The 13,762-nt window shown below is 50.6% G+C and overlaps 8 non-coding genes and 6 pseudogenes across 8 annotated transcripts; all 14 read left to right on the top strand.

The window, feature by feature from the left end:
• Nucleotides 1-383: 383 nt before the first annotated feature.
• LOC133117188 (U1 spliceosomal RNA) lies at nucleotides 384-547 on the top strand. Its single transcript, XR_009705989.1, has one exon. It is a non-coding gene; the product is annotated as a U1 spliceosomal RNA (small nuclear RNA).
• A 63-nt stretch (nucleotides 548-610) lies between these two features.
• LOC133117502 (5S ribosomal RNA) lies at nucleotides 611-719 on the top strand (annotated as a pseudogene).
• An 842-nt stretch (nucleotides 720-1,561) lies between these two features.
• Nucleotides 1,562-1,725, top strand: LOC133117194 (U1 spliceosomal RNA). The gene has a single exon (XR_009705995.1). It is a non-coding gene; the product is annotated as a U1 spliceosomal RNA (small nuclear RNA).
• Nucleotides 1,726-1,788: 63 nt separating this feature from the next.
• Nucleotides 1,789-1,907, top strand: LOC133117158 (5S ribosomal RNA). Its single transcript, XR_009705959.1, has one exon. It is a non-coding gene; the product is annotated as a 5S ribosomal RNA (ribosomal RNA).
• Nucleotides 1,908-2,735: 828 nt separating this feature from the next.
• Nucleotides 2,736-2,899, top strand: LOC133117571 (U1 spliceosomal RNA). Its single transcript, XR_009706119.1, has one exon. It is a non-coding gene; the product is annotated as a U1 spliceosomal RNA (small nuclear RNA).
• A 63-nt stretch (nucleotides 2,900-2,962) lies between these two features.
• Nucleotides 2,963-3,071, top strand: LOC133117432 (5S ribosomal RNA; annotated as a pseudogene).
• Nucleotides 3,072-3,913: 842 nt separating this feature from the next.
• On the top strand, nucleotides 3,914-4,077 carry LOC133117570 (U1 spliceosomal RNA). Its single transcript, XR_009706118.1, has one exon. It is a non-coding gene; the product is annotated as a U1 spliceosomal RNA (small nuclear RNA).
• Nucleotides 4,078-4,140: 63 nt separating this feature from the next.
• On the top strand, nucleotides 4,141-4,249 carry LOC133117250 (5S ribosomal RNA; annotated as a pseudogene).
• An 844-nt stretch (nucleotides 4,250-5,093) lies between these two features.
• On the top strand, nucleotides 5,094-5,257 carry LOC133117756 (U1 spliceosomal RNA). Its single transcript, XR_009706296.1, has one exon. It is a non-coding gene; the product is annotated as a U1 spliceosomal RNA (small nuclear RNA).
• A 63-nt stretch (nucleotides 5,258-5,320) lies between these two features.
• Nucleotides 5,321-5,429, top strand: LOC133117239 (5S ribosomal RNA; annotated as a pseudogene).
• An 842-nt stretch (nucleotides 5,430-6,271) lies between these two features.
• On the top strand, nucleotides 6,272-6,435 carry LOC133117569 (U1 spliceosomal RNA). Its single transcript, XR_009706117.1, has one exon. It is a non-coding gene; the product is annotated as a U1 spliceosomal RNA (small nuclear RNA).
• A 63-nt stretch (nucleotides 6,436-6,498) lies between these two features.
• On the top strand, nucleotides 6,499-6,607 carry LOC133117430 (5S ribosomal RNA; annotated as a pseudogene).
• Nucleotides 6,608-7,449: 842 nt separating this feature from the next.
• Nucleotides 7,450-7,613, top strand: LOC133117568 (U1 spliceosomal RNA). The gene has a single exon (XR_009706116.1). It is a non-coding gene; the product is annotated as a U1 spliceosomal RNA (small nuclear RNA).
• Nucleotides 7,614-7,676: 63 nt separating this feature from the next.
• LOC133117429 (5S ribosomal RNA) lies at nucleotides 7,677-7,785 on the top strand (annotated as a pseudogene).
• The last annotated feature ends 5,977 nt before the right edge of the window (nucleotides 7,786-13,762 follow it).

The following is a 13,762-nucleotide window of genomic DNA, read 5'->3' as shown; positions in this document are numbered from 1 at the left end:
ACGTCGCATCTTGCACACGGTCACTTGTCCATTTAGGTGTCGCATTTCGGCAGGGCTCTGGCTTGGTGTTCGACGTGACATCACCGCGACTGAAATGCGCTCTGTTTGCGGTTGAGGGCGATGTACACTGTTGCATTGTGGGGAAACAGAAAGTCGTCCTTGAAATGCGGTGGGAAAACGCCAAAATAATAAACACATGAAAAAAAAGAAGTACATGAATGAAAAGGTTGCCATCGTTTATGCGGCTAGCCGCAAGAGCGCAAATCAGACTTTTGAACCGGCTAGACATTGTGACTTGACGGGCTGCTAGCCGAATACTCAGAAACCGTAACTGTGCAACGTACCACCTAGCGGTCCGGCCCATCCCTTGCGGATTCCAACTCATACTTACCTGGCAGGGGAGATACCGTGATCACGAAGGCGGTTCACCCAGGGCGAGGCTCGGCCATTGCACTCCGGCTGTGTTGACCCCTGCGAATTCCTCAAATGTGGGAATCTCAACTGCATAATTTCTGCTAGTGGGGGACTGCGTTCGCGCTCTCCCCTGATCACGTGGTCAAATGATAGACTCGATTAATGTGCAAATACCCCCTTGTGCTGCCTTTCCTTCGCTTACGGCCATACCACTCTGAATACGTCTGATCTCGGAAGCTAAGCAGGGTCGGGCCCGGTTAGTACTTGGATGGGAGACCGCCTGGGAATACCAGGTGCTGTAAGCTTTTTTCACTATGCTTTTGGACAGGCGCTGCTGTTTCACAACGTTCAAAACACGTCGCGCACAGTGCTATATCGTTTAGTCTATTACCCGTTTATGCTTCTCATGTCTTACCCAGACACTTGGGCAGCGCATTGCAAAGGAACAAGGCTAGCATCCAAATTCATTACGTACGGCGCTATTTTAGACACAACACAGGCTAAATCAGTGCAATGCAAATTCACTTCACACCAAGAGTACCGCACATTTTCCTTACACGTCTGTAGCCTATCATGAAGCAGGATTGCCGAGTTACAGTGAGCGCCGCACTTCATTGGACAGTGGCACGTGTTTTTCTTCTTTTGGCTCTGCGCTCTAGCGATTTCAGTTTGAAAGGACACAACGACAACCAAGTTCAAGTGCAGACTGTCAGCTTTAATTTGAGGCCATTTTCAAGCACACCCGACGAACCGTTTGGAACTCACGTCGCATCTTGCACACGGTCACTTGTCCATTTAGGTGTCGCATTTCGGCAGGGCTCTGGCTTGGTGTTCGACGTGACATCACCGCGACTGAAATGCGCTCTGTTTGCGGTTGAGGGCGATGTACACTGTTGCATTGTGGGGAAACAGAAAGTCGTCCTTGAAATGCGGTGGGAAAACGCCAAAATAATAAACACATGAAAAAAAAAGAAGTACATGAATGAAAAGGTTGCCATCGTTTATGCGGCTAGCCGCAAGAGCGCAAATCAGACTTTTGAACCGGCTAGACATTGTGACTTGACGGGCTGCTAGCCGAATACTCAGAAACCGTAACTGTGCAACGTACCATCTAGCGGTCCGGCCCATCCCTTGCGGATTCCAACTCATACTTACCTGGCAGGGAAGATACCGTGATCACGAAGGCGGTTCACCCAGGGCGAGGCTCGGCCATTGCACTCCGGCTGTGTTGACCCCTGCGAATTCCTCAAATGTGGGAATCTCGACTGCATAATTTCTGCTAGTGGGGGACTGCGTTCGCGCTCTCCCCTGGTCACGTGGTCAAACGATAGACTCGATTAATGTGCAAATACCCCCTTGTGCTGCCTTTCCTTCGCTTACGGCCATACCACTCTGAATACGCCCAATCTCGTCTGATCTCGGAAGCTAAGCAGGGTCGGGCCCGGTTAGTACTTGGATGGGAGACCGCCTGGGAATACCAGGTGCTGTATGCTTTTGGACAGGCGCTGCTGTTTCACAACGTTCAAAACACGTCGCGCACAGTGCTATATCGTTTAGTCTATTACCCGTTTATGCTTCTCATGTCTTACCCAGACACTTGGGCAGCGCATTGCAAAGGAACAAGGCTAGCATCCAAATTCATTACGTACGGCGCTATTTTAGACACAACACAGGCTAAATCAGTGCAATGCAAATTCACTTCACACCAAGAGTACCGCACATTTTCCTTACACGTCTGTAGCCTATCATGAAGCAGGATTGCCGAGTTACAGTGAGCGCCGCACTTCATTGGACAGTGGCACGTGTTTTTCTTCTTTTGGTTCTGCGCTCTAGCGATTTCAGTTTGAAAGGACACAACGACAACCAAGTTCAAGTGCAGACTGTCAGCTTTAATTTGAGGCCATTTTCAAGCACACCCGACGAACCGTTTGGAACTCACGTCGCATCTTGCACACGGTCACTTGTCCATTTAGGTGTCGCATTTCGGCAGGGCTCTGGCTTGGTGTTCGACGTGACATCACCGCGACTGAAATGCGCTCTGTTTGCGGTTGAGGGCGATGTACACTGTTGCACTGTGGGGAAACAGAAAGTCGTCCTTGAAATGCGGTGGGAAAACGCCAAAATAATAAACACATGAAAAAAAAAGAAGTACATGAATGAAAAGGTTGCCATCGTTTATGCGGCTAGCCGCAAGAGCGCAAATCAGACTTTTGAACCGGCTAGACATTGTGACTTGACGGGCTGTTAGCCGAATACTCAGAAACCGTAACTGTGCAACGTACCACCTAGCGGTCCGGCCCATCCCTTGCGGATTCCAACTCATACTTACCTGGCAGGGGAGATACCGTGATCACGAAGGCGGTTCACCCAGGGCGAGGCTCGGCCATTGCACTCCGGCTGTGTTGACCCCTGCGAATTCCTCAAATGTGGGAATCTCGACTGCATAATTTCTGCTAGTGGGGGACTGCGTTCGCGCTCTCCCCTGGTCACGTGGTCAAACGATAGACTCGATTAATGTGCAAATACCCCCTTGTGCTGCCTTTCCTTCGCTTACGGCCATACCACTCTGAATACGCCTGATCTCGGAAGCTAAGCAGGGTCGGGCCCGGTTAGTACTTGGATGGGAGACCGCCTGGGAATACCAGGTGCTGTAAGCTTTTTTCACTATGCTTTTGGACAGGCGCTGCTGTTTCACAACGTTCAAAACACGTCGCGCACAGTGCTATATCGTTTAGTCTATTACCCGTTTATGCTTCTCATGTCTTACCCAGACACTTGGGCAGCGCATTGCAAAGGAACAAGGCTAGCATCCAAATTCATTACGTACGGCGCTATTTTAGACACAACACAGGCTAAATCAGTGCAATGCAAATTCACTTCACACCAAGAGTACCGCACATTTTCCTTACACGTCTGTAGCCTATCATGAAGCAGGATTGCCGAGTTACAGTGAGCGCCGCACTTCATTGGACAGTGGCACGTGTTTTTCTTCTTTTGGTTCTGCGCTCTAGCGATTTCAGTTTGAAAGGACACAACGACAACCAAGTTCAAGTGCAGACTGTCAGCTTTAATTTGAGGCCATTTTCAAGCACACCCGACGAACCGTTTGGAACTCACGTCGCATCTTGCACACGGTCACTTGTCCATTTAGGTGTCGCATTTCGGCAGGGCTCTGGCTTGGTGTTCGACGTGACATCACCGCGACTGAAATGCGCTCTGTTTGCGGTTGAGGGCGATGTACACTGTTGCATTGTGGGGAAACAGAAAGTCGTCCTTGAAATGCGGTGGGAAAACGCCAAAATAATAAACACATGAAAAAAAAAGAAGTACATGAATGAAAAGGTTGCCATCGTTTATGCGGCTAGCCGCAAGAGCGCAAATCAGACTTTTGAACCGGCTAGACATTGTGACTTGACGGGCTGCTAGCCGAATACTCAGAAACCGTAACTGTGCAACGTACCACCTAGCGGTCCGGCCCATCCCTTGCGGATTCCAACTCATACTTACCTGGCAGGGGAGATACCGTGATCACGAAGGCGGTTCACCCAGGGCGAGGCTCGGCCATTGCACTCCGGCTGTGTTGACCCCTGCGAATTCCTCAAATGTGGGAATCTCGACTGCATAATTTCTGCTAGTGGGGGACTGCGTTCGCGCTCTCCCCTGGTCACGTGGTCAAACGATAGACTCGATTAATGTGCAAATACCCCCTTGTGCTGCCTTTCCTTCGCTTACGGCCATACCACTCTGAATACGCCCGATCTCGGAAGCTAAGCAGGGTCGGGCCCGGTTAGTACTTGGATGGGAGACCGCCTGGGAATACCAGGTGCTGTAAGCTTTTTTCACTATGCTTTTGGACAGGCGCTGCTGTTTCACAACGTTCAAAACACGTCGCGCACAGTGCTATATCGTTTAGTCTATTACCCGTTTATGCTTCTCATGTCTTACCCAGACACTTGGGCAGCGCATTGCAAAGGAACAAGGCTAGCATCCAAATTCATTACGTACGGCGCTATTTTAGACACAACACAGGCTAAATCAGTGCAATGCAAATTCACTTCACACCAAGAGTACCGCACATTTTCCTTACACGTCTGTAGCCTATCATGAAGCAGGATTGCCGAGTTACAGTGAGCGCCGCACTTCATTGGACAGTGGCACGTGTTTTTCTTCTTTTGGTTCTGCGCTCTAGCGATTTCAGTTTGAAAGGACACAACGACAACCAAGTTCAAGTGCAGACTGTCAGCTTTAATTTGAGGCCATTTTCAAGCACACCCGACGAACCGTTTGGAACTCACGTCGCATCTTGCACACGGTCACTTGTCCATTTAGGTGTCGCATTTCGGCAGGGCTCTGGCTTGGTGTTCGACGTGACATCACCGCGACTGAAATGCGCTCTGTTTGCGGTTGAGGGCAATGTACACTGTTGCATTGTGGGGAAACAGAAAGTCGTCCTTGAAATGCGGTGGGAAAACGCCAAAATAATAAACACATGAAAAAAAAAAAGAAGTACATGAATGAAAAGGTTGCCATCGTTTATGCGGCTAGCCGCAAGAGCGCAAATCAGACTTTTGAACCGGCTAGACATTGTGACTTGACGGGCTGCTAGCCGAATACTCAGAAACCGTAACTGTGCAACGTACCACCTAGCGGTCCGGCCCATCCCTTGCGGATTCCAACTCATACTTACCTGGCAGGGGAGATACCGTGATCACGAAGGCGGTTCACCCAGGGCGAGGCTCGGCCATTGCACTCCGGCTGTGTTGACCCCTGCGAATTCCTCAAATGTGGGAATCTCGACTGTATAATTTCTGCTAGTGGGGGACTGCGTTCGCGCTCTCCCCTGATCACGTGGTCAAACGATAGACTCGATTAATGTGCAAATACCCCCTTGTGCTGCCTTTCCTTCGCTTACGGCCATACCACTCTGAATACGCCCGATCTCGGAAGCTAAGCAGGGTCGGGCCCGGTTAGTACTTGGATGGGAGACCGCCTGGGAATACCAGGTGCTGTAAGCTTTTTTCACTATGCTTTTGGACAGGCGCTGCTGTTTCACAACGTTCAAAACACGTCGCGCACAGTGCTATATCGTTTAGTCTATTACCCGTTTATGCTTCTCATGTCTTACCCAGACACTTGGGCAGCGCATTGCAAAGGAACAAGGCTAGCATCCAAATTCATTACGTACGGCGCTATTTTAGACACAACACAGGCTAAATCAGTGCAATGCAAATTCACTTCACACCAAGAGTACCGCACATTTTCCTTACACGTCTGTAGCCTATCATGAAGCAGGATTGCCGAGTTACAGTGAGCGCCGCACTTCATTGGACAGTGGCACGTGTTTTTCTTCTTTTGGTTCTGCGCTCTAGCGATTTCAGTTTGAAAGGACACAACGACAACCAAGTTCAAGTGCAGACTGTCAGCTTTAATTTGAGGCCATTTTCAAGCACACCCGACGAACCGTTTGGAACTCACGTCGCATCTTGCACACGGTCACTTGTCCATTTAGGTGTCGCATTTCGGCAGGGCTCTGGCTTGGTGTTCGACGTGACATCACCGCGACTGAAATGCGCTCTGTTTGCGGTTGAGGGCGATGTACACTGTTGCATTGTGGGGAAACAGAAAGTCGTCCTTGAAATGCGGTGGGAAAACGCCAAAATAATAAACACATGAAAAAAAAAGAAGTACATGAATGAAAAGGTTGCCATCGTTTATGCGGCTAGCCGCAAGAGCGCAAATCAGACTTTTGAACCGGCTAGACATTGTGACTTGACGGGCTGCTAGCCGAATACTCAGAAACCGTAACTGTGCAACGTACCACCTAGCGGTCCGGCCCATCCCTTGCGGATTCCAACTCATACTTACCTGGCAGGGGAGATACCGTGATCACGAAGGCGGTTCACCCAGGGCGAGGCTCGGCCATTGCACTCCGGCTGTGTTGACCCCTGCGAATTCCTCAAATGTGGGAATCTCGACTGCATAATTTCTGCTAGTGGGGGACTGCGTTCGCGCTCTCCCCTGGTCACGTGGTCAAACGATAGACTCGATTAATGTGCAAATACCCCCTTGTGCTGCCTTTCCTTCGCTTACGGCCATACCACTCTGAATACGCCTGATCTCGGAAGCTAAGCAGGGTCGGGCCCGGTTAGTACTTGGATGGGAGACCGCCTGGGAATACCAGGTGCTGTAAGCTTTTTTCACTATGCTTTTGGACAGGCGCTGCTGTTTCACAACGTTCAAAACACGTCGCGCACAGTGCTATATCGTTTAGTCTATTACCCGTTTATGCTTCTCATGTCTTACCCAGACACTTGGGCAGCGCATTGCAAAGGAACAAGGCTAGCATCCAAATTCATTACGTACGGCGCTATTTTAGACACAACACAGGCTAAATCAGTGCAATGCAAATTCACTTCACACCAAGAGTACCGCACATTTTCCTTACACGTCTGTAGCCTATCATGAAGCAGGATTGCCGAGTTACAGTGAGCGCCGCACTTCATTGGACAGTGGCACGTGTTTTTCTTCTTTTGGTTCTGCGCTCTAGCGATTTCAGTTTGAAAGGACACAACGACAACCAAGTTCAAGTGCAGACTGTCAGCTTTAATTTGAGGCCATTTTCAAGCACACCCGACGAACCGTTTGGAACTCACGTCGCATCTTGCACACGGTCACTTGTCCATTTAGGTGTCGCATTTCGGCAGGGCTCTGGCTTGGTGTTCGACGTGACATCACCGCGACTGAAATGCGCTCTGTTTGCGGTTGAGGGCAATGTACACTGTTGCATTGTGGGGAAACAGAAAGTCGTCCTTGAAATGCGGTGGGAAAACGCCAAAATAATAAACACATGAAAAAAAAAGAAGTACATGAATGAAAAGGTTGCCATCGTTTATGCGGCTAGCCGCAAGAGCGCAAATCAGACTTTTGAACCGGCTAGACATAGTGACTTGACGGGCTGCTAGCCGAATACTCAGAAACCGTAACTGTGCAACGTACCACCTAGCGGTCCGGCCCATCCCTTGCGGATTCCAACTCATACTTACCTGGCAGGGGAGATACCGTGATCACGAAGGCGGTTCACCCAGGGCGAGGCTCGGCCATTGCACTCCGGCTGTGTTGACCCCTGCGAATTCCTCAAATGTGGGAATCTCGACTGCATAATTTCTGCTAGTGGGGGACTGCGTTCGCGCTCTCCCCTGGTCACGTGGTCAAACGATAGACTCGATTAATGTGCAAATACCCCCTTGTGCTGCCTTTCCTTCGCTTACGGCCATACCACTCTGAATACGCCTGATCTCGGAAGCTAAGCAGGGTCGGGCCCGGTTAGTACTTGGATGGGAGACCGCCTGGGAATACCAGGTGCTGTAAGCTTTTTTCACTATGCTTTTGGACAGGCGCTGCTGTTTCACAACGTTCAAAACACGTCGCGCACAGTGCTATATCGTTTAGTCTATTACCCGTTTATGCTTCTCATGTCTTACCCAGACACTTGGGCAGCGCATTGCAAAGGAACAAGGCTAGCATCCAAATTCATTACGTACGGCGCTATTTTAGACACAACACAGGCTAAATCAGTGCAATGCAAATTCACTTCACACCAAGAGTACCGCACATTTTCCTTACACGTCTGTAGCCTATCATGAAGCAGGATTGCCGAGTTACAGTGAGCGCCGCACTTCATTGGACAGTGGCACGTGTTTTTCTTCTTTTGGTTCTGCGCTCTAGCGATTTCAGTTTGAAAGGACACAACGACAACCAAGTTCAAGTGCAGACTGTCAGCTTTAATTTGAGGCCATTTTCAAGCACACCCGACGAACCGTTTGGAACTCACGTCGCATCTTGCACACGGTCACTTGTCCATTTAGGTGTCGCATTTCGGCAGGGCTCTGGCTTGGTGTTCGACGTGACATCACCGCGACTGAAATGCGCTCTGTTTGCGGTTGAGGGCAATGTACACTGTTGCATTGTGGGGAAACAGAAAGTCGTCCTTGAAATGCGGTGGGAAAACGCCAAAATAATAAACACATGAAAAAAAAAGAAGTACATGAATGAAAAGGTTGCCATCGTTTATGCGGCTAGCCGCAAGAGCGCAAATCAGACTTTTGAACCGGCTAGACATTGTGACTTGACGGGCTGCTAGCCGAATACTCAGAAACCGTAACTGTGCAACGTACCACCTAGCGGTCCGGCCCATCCCTTGCGGATTCCAACTCATACTTACCTGGCAGGGGAGATACCGTGATCACGTGTTTCTTTCTTGCTGTGCATTTTGCTCTGGCTTCTTTTCAGTTCAGTTGGTCCTGTTGCCCACCACTGGGGTTCTAGTGGTGGACAGGGGGTCACTGGGCTGTTTAGTTGCTTTCTAAGAGCATTTTGTTCTTTTGTTATTTTCCTTTCTTTTTCTTAATCCTTTCTCCTTCCCTTCCCATTTTCCTCCTTCTTTCTGGACGGGCTGCAAGGCTTGGGTTCAGTACGTGGCTTGACCGCGGCTGGCTCGACCTTGTAGCCCAGCGGAACACCCCGGAAACTCAGATCAGTGGCACATAGCTGCACTGATCAGGAGCCAGGGCCTGCTACCTGGAGGAGCCCGGAGCCGAGGCCTGCTGCCTGGAGGAGCCCGGAGCCAAGGCCTGCGGCCTGCTGCTTGGAGGAGCCCGGAGCCAGGGCCTGCTGCCTGGAGGAGCCCGGAGCCGAGGTCTGCGGCCTGCTGCCTGGAGGAGCCCGGAGCCAGGGACTGCGGCCTGCTGCCTGGAGGAGCCCGGAGCCAGGGCCTGCTGCCTGAAAGAGCCTGGAGCCTGACCCCGCAGAGGGAGCCAGAGGAGACCTGCAATCAGCTGAGTGTCTATGCGCCAGACCCCAGATTCTTAGGGGAGTAATATTGGAGGAGGTTGCACTGCAGCCTTCTCCCTTTACAGTTTGAGTTGTTTTCTCAGTTAAACCCAACTAAATACCTGTTCCTTTTTTCCCCTTTTTCTTTCACCCTCATTTTCATTTTGAACCTCTATTTTACTTTTATTTCTTTTGTTTGTGAGTGTTTCCCTACCCCTTTTCCTTTCCCCACCCTTCCCCCTTCTCCCCATTCCCCCTCCCCCCCACCTTCTCATTCCACCTACCTGCACACCCGAAACATCATGGAGAACCAGCGAGCACCCGGCACAAGAAGGCACAACGCAGTCAGATTCATCCACAACCGCACTGACCCGGAACCATCACTGACACGTCTGGAGTTCAGCAGAGCAGTGCTGCAGAGAGGTTTGGGCTTCGCTCCGTCTGACTTGAACTGCCTGTTCAAGCTGCCTGGTCCTAGGGACATATTTGAAACCAGTTTTAAGAATGCACAGACACTAGAGATGTTTTGGAATCAGTACAGACAGAAAGCCACACAAACACCACTGAACAAATTCACAGTAGAAGCACTCACTGACAGGGAGGTTAAGGTTATCACAGTTTTATTTTATAATGAATCAGTTTCAGACTATGACATTTCACTTTGGTTAAGCAGACACGGCACATTGGTATCGGACGTGAGACGGATATACGACGAGGACGGGGTGTGGACAGGCGCCAGAAAATGGTTAGTCCGTCTGCACCCAGACGACACATCCATCGGGGGGGTCAGGCATTTACCCAGCACCATCACTTTGGGACAGAACAGGGGACAAATTTTTTATAATGGGATGCCAAAACTTTGCCGCACCTGTGGGAACCTGGGGCACCTTGCAGCAGCATGCACGGTGATTAAATGTAAAAATTGTGGAGGGGAGCACCAGACAAACAAATGCACAGAGGCACGGAGGTGTAATCTATGTGGGAGCCAGGAGCATGTTTTCAGGGACTGTCCCTCCTCATATGCCAACAAAACACGAGCACGCACAGACAGCAACGCACAACAGGGCACAGACCACCCTACACAGGACACAGCACCCCCTCCACAGAACACAGCACCACCCCCACAAAACACAACCAACACAAACCCACAAACACACGATGCAACCACAGAACCCGCACAGACCCCCCCTCAGCACCCCACCACCACAGAACAACCCACCCCTACACCACAGTCCGAGACAGAACCCGACACAGACCAGCCCCCAAACCCCTCACAGATGGAGACAGTTGGACCAGACACACAGACAGACTCACTCCCGTGTGGAAATCCTGGACAGTGCACGACACAAGACAGTACTAGCACCAACTCCCCTTCCACCACTACAGACACTGAGCAGATAGAAGTCAAGAGCGAGGACGAGGAGATTGAGATCACAGACAGCACACCCTCCACTCTGCCCACAGACACAGACAACACAACAGACACACTGTCACCAGACATCCTTGGAAAAAGAAAAAGAGACCCCCGACCACGGGAAAGGAAAAGAACTACCACCACCTCCACCAATCAGGACACAGAACCAGAACCCACACAAGCAGAAAAACAACCCCCAGCACCACCACCACCACCACCAGAAAAACAGCCACCTCCGCCACCTCCACAGACAGTGGAACCGCCGACACAACCTGACAAACCAGCACAGCCAGTAAAACACGCACAGACGGACAGCCCGACCACTACCCAAATACCCCCCAAACCCGTAGTCACCCCAAGGACACACCGCTCCTCTGGGAAAACGATGACAGAACCAGTACAACCAGCACCAGCAAAACCCACCAGACCCAGAACTTCACACAGCACACCTGACAAAGACGACGCACCTGAACTGGACTACATATGGGGAGAAGTTATAGACAGGACGGTCAAATTACAACACCCACAGACACGACCACCCCCACAGACACGCGTATCTAGGGAAACACTCCGACTCACCAAACTTTACATTGACACCCGCCCGGACACAGCTGGACCAGTGCACGCTTCGCAGGCAGCCCTGGGTGCGTCGAGAGCCGGTAAGCCAGCCACACCCCTCACCACTCTGCCCGCCAGGTCCTCCTCCAATCCACCCGGGGGGGGTCCTCCAGAATCTAGAACAGGGAAAGGGCAGAAGTAAATATCACCTCCCGTGATCAGCTATGGATTGGACGCAGTACCATACATACACCACTGTCATTGCACTAGTTACCACTACAACAACAATCATGAGCACATTAAACATCCTCACATTAAACATACGCAGTATTCACAACAATAAGAAAAGGGCAGACGTCATGGCATTCCTCACAACACAAAACACAGACATTTTATGTTTACAAGAGTGTAGAATCCCCTTTTTAACAGATTACATAGATTATCAGAATGAATGGGCCATAGGGGATTCGGTGTGGTCGGGTTCGAGTGTGGCACGTGCAGATGGGGTGGCAATATTAATCAAGAATAACTCAGTCAAGATAACCCGGAAAAAAGTGGTGGAGGCAGGAAGGATTTTAGCAGTTGAACTTGTTTATAACAATCAGATACAATCACAGAACATCACAGCACAAACAGTCTTCTTTTCAGATCACAAAGCACTCACCATCCAGATTACAACACCAGCACAAACACACAGGGGGAGAGGAATCTGGAAACTAAACACATCATTACTAGAGGACAAAGCAATAAAACAGGCATACATCAATAGACTACAAGAATGGGCATCACTCAAGGAACTCTTCACGTCACCCGTAGAATGGTGGGAAATGGTCAAGACACGCACTAAGGGTTACTTCATCACGGCAGGACGCAGGCAGGCACAGAAAAGGAGGGAACAAACAAAAAAATTGCACAGCACACTCCAACGACTAGCAGCACTACAGGCACAGGGATTCCAGGTCGCACAAGAAATCACACAGGCCAAACACAACCTCTCAGCACTCTATAGACAGGAACAGGAAAAAATTAGACATCAAAGCAGAGTTCAACACCTAGAACAAAATGAAAAATGCACCCGTTACTTTTTTAGGAAGATCAAGAACAAAAAGAATCACATACAGACATTACTGGACAACACAGGACAAATCATCACGGGTGAACAGAATATACACAACCACATCAGGGCATTCTACACTGATCTGTATAGCACAAAGCACATGGATGAGCACATGGTGGACACATACCTACAGGACATCCCAGCCATAGCACCCCGGGCAGGAGAAGGAGAGGAGGAGGAGGAGGAGGAGGAGGAGGAGGAGAGTCTGTCCGTGGAGGAGCTCACCCACGTGGTGAAAGGCCTGAACACCGGCAAAACTCCGGGTCCCGACGGACTCCCGGCCGAGTACTACCAAACCTTTTGGGAACAGCTCAAGGTAGATTTAACATCGGTGCTCTCCGCGGTGTACAGTGAGGGCCGGTTGGCCCCCTCGATGACAGAGAGCGTCATCACCCTTATTTACAAGGGCAAGGGTGATGAGCGTAGCCTGACAAACTGGAGGCCTATTAACCTCTTGGGGGCCGACTACAAGCTCTTGGCGAAGGCCCTCATGTACAGGCTCCAGGAGACTACCCCTCAGGTCGTGGGTCCGGACCAGGCTTGCGGGGTCCCGGAGAGGTCGACCGCCGATAACCTGGTGCTCATCCGGGACATCATGGCCCACTCTGTCGAACGGTCGAAACCTTTTTGCATGTTTAATCTAGATCAGGAGAAGGCCTTCGACAGAGTGGGCCATAGCTACATGTTTAAGGTCCTGGAGGCAATGAACCTCCCTCTTGGTCTTAGAAAATGGATTCACATCATCTATCAAAACAACACAGCAAAAATACTGGTTAATGGACACACTACAGAACACTTTCCCATACACTCAGGGGTTAGACAGGGTTGCCCACTTTCTGCACTACTGTACATACACTGCCTGGAACCACTCTTACACAAAATCAGGACAAACACAGACATCACCGGCTACACACTCCCAGGGTGCACAGAACAACTCAAGGCACTTGCATACATGGACGACATCACACTTTTCTGCACTGAACAAACCTCTGTACAGCACATCATTAGGACTCTGGACCACTTCTGCACAGCCACCTCCGCAATAATTAACAAGACCAAGAGCGAGGTGTTTGTGTCCAGGGCCTGGGCGGTCGACCAGGTCCTGTCGGACACATTTCCCATTCGTACATCCGTGAACATCCTTGGCGTCACGTTCGACAGGACCAACTCCGGGGGCCGGAGCTGGGCCGGGGCCCTCGGCCGGGCTCGAGCTAAGACCTGCAGTTGGAGTTCCAGGGCACTGTCAATGACGGGGAGAATCCTCATAGTACAGACGATCCTTTACCCGATCCTCGCCTATGTCGGAAAGATCTTTCCCCCAGACAAGCATATTGAGAAACAAATTAACAAAATTGTCTTTGGTTTTGTCTGGGGGAGTAGGCAGGAGAGGGTAAAGAGGCTGATCATGTGGAAGGACCCTAGGAACGGGG

Source organism: Conger conger, chromosome 17, assembly GCF_963514075.1.
Source record: "Conger conger chromosome 17, fConCon1.1, whole genome shotgun sequence".
NCBI lineage: Eukaryota > Metazoa > Chordata > Actinopteri > Anguilliformes > Congridae > Conger > Conger conger.
Note: the sequence above shows the minus strand (reverse complement) of the source record. Positions and strands in the feature narration are given on the sequence as shown.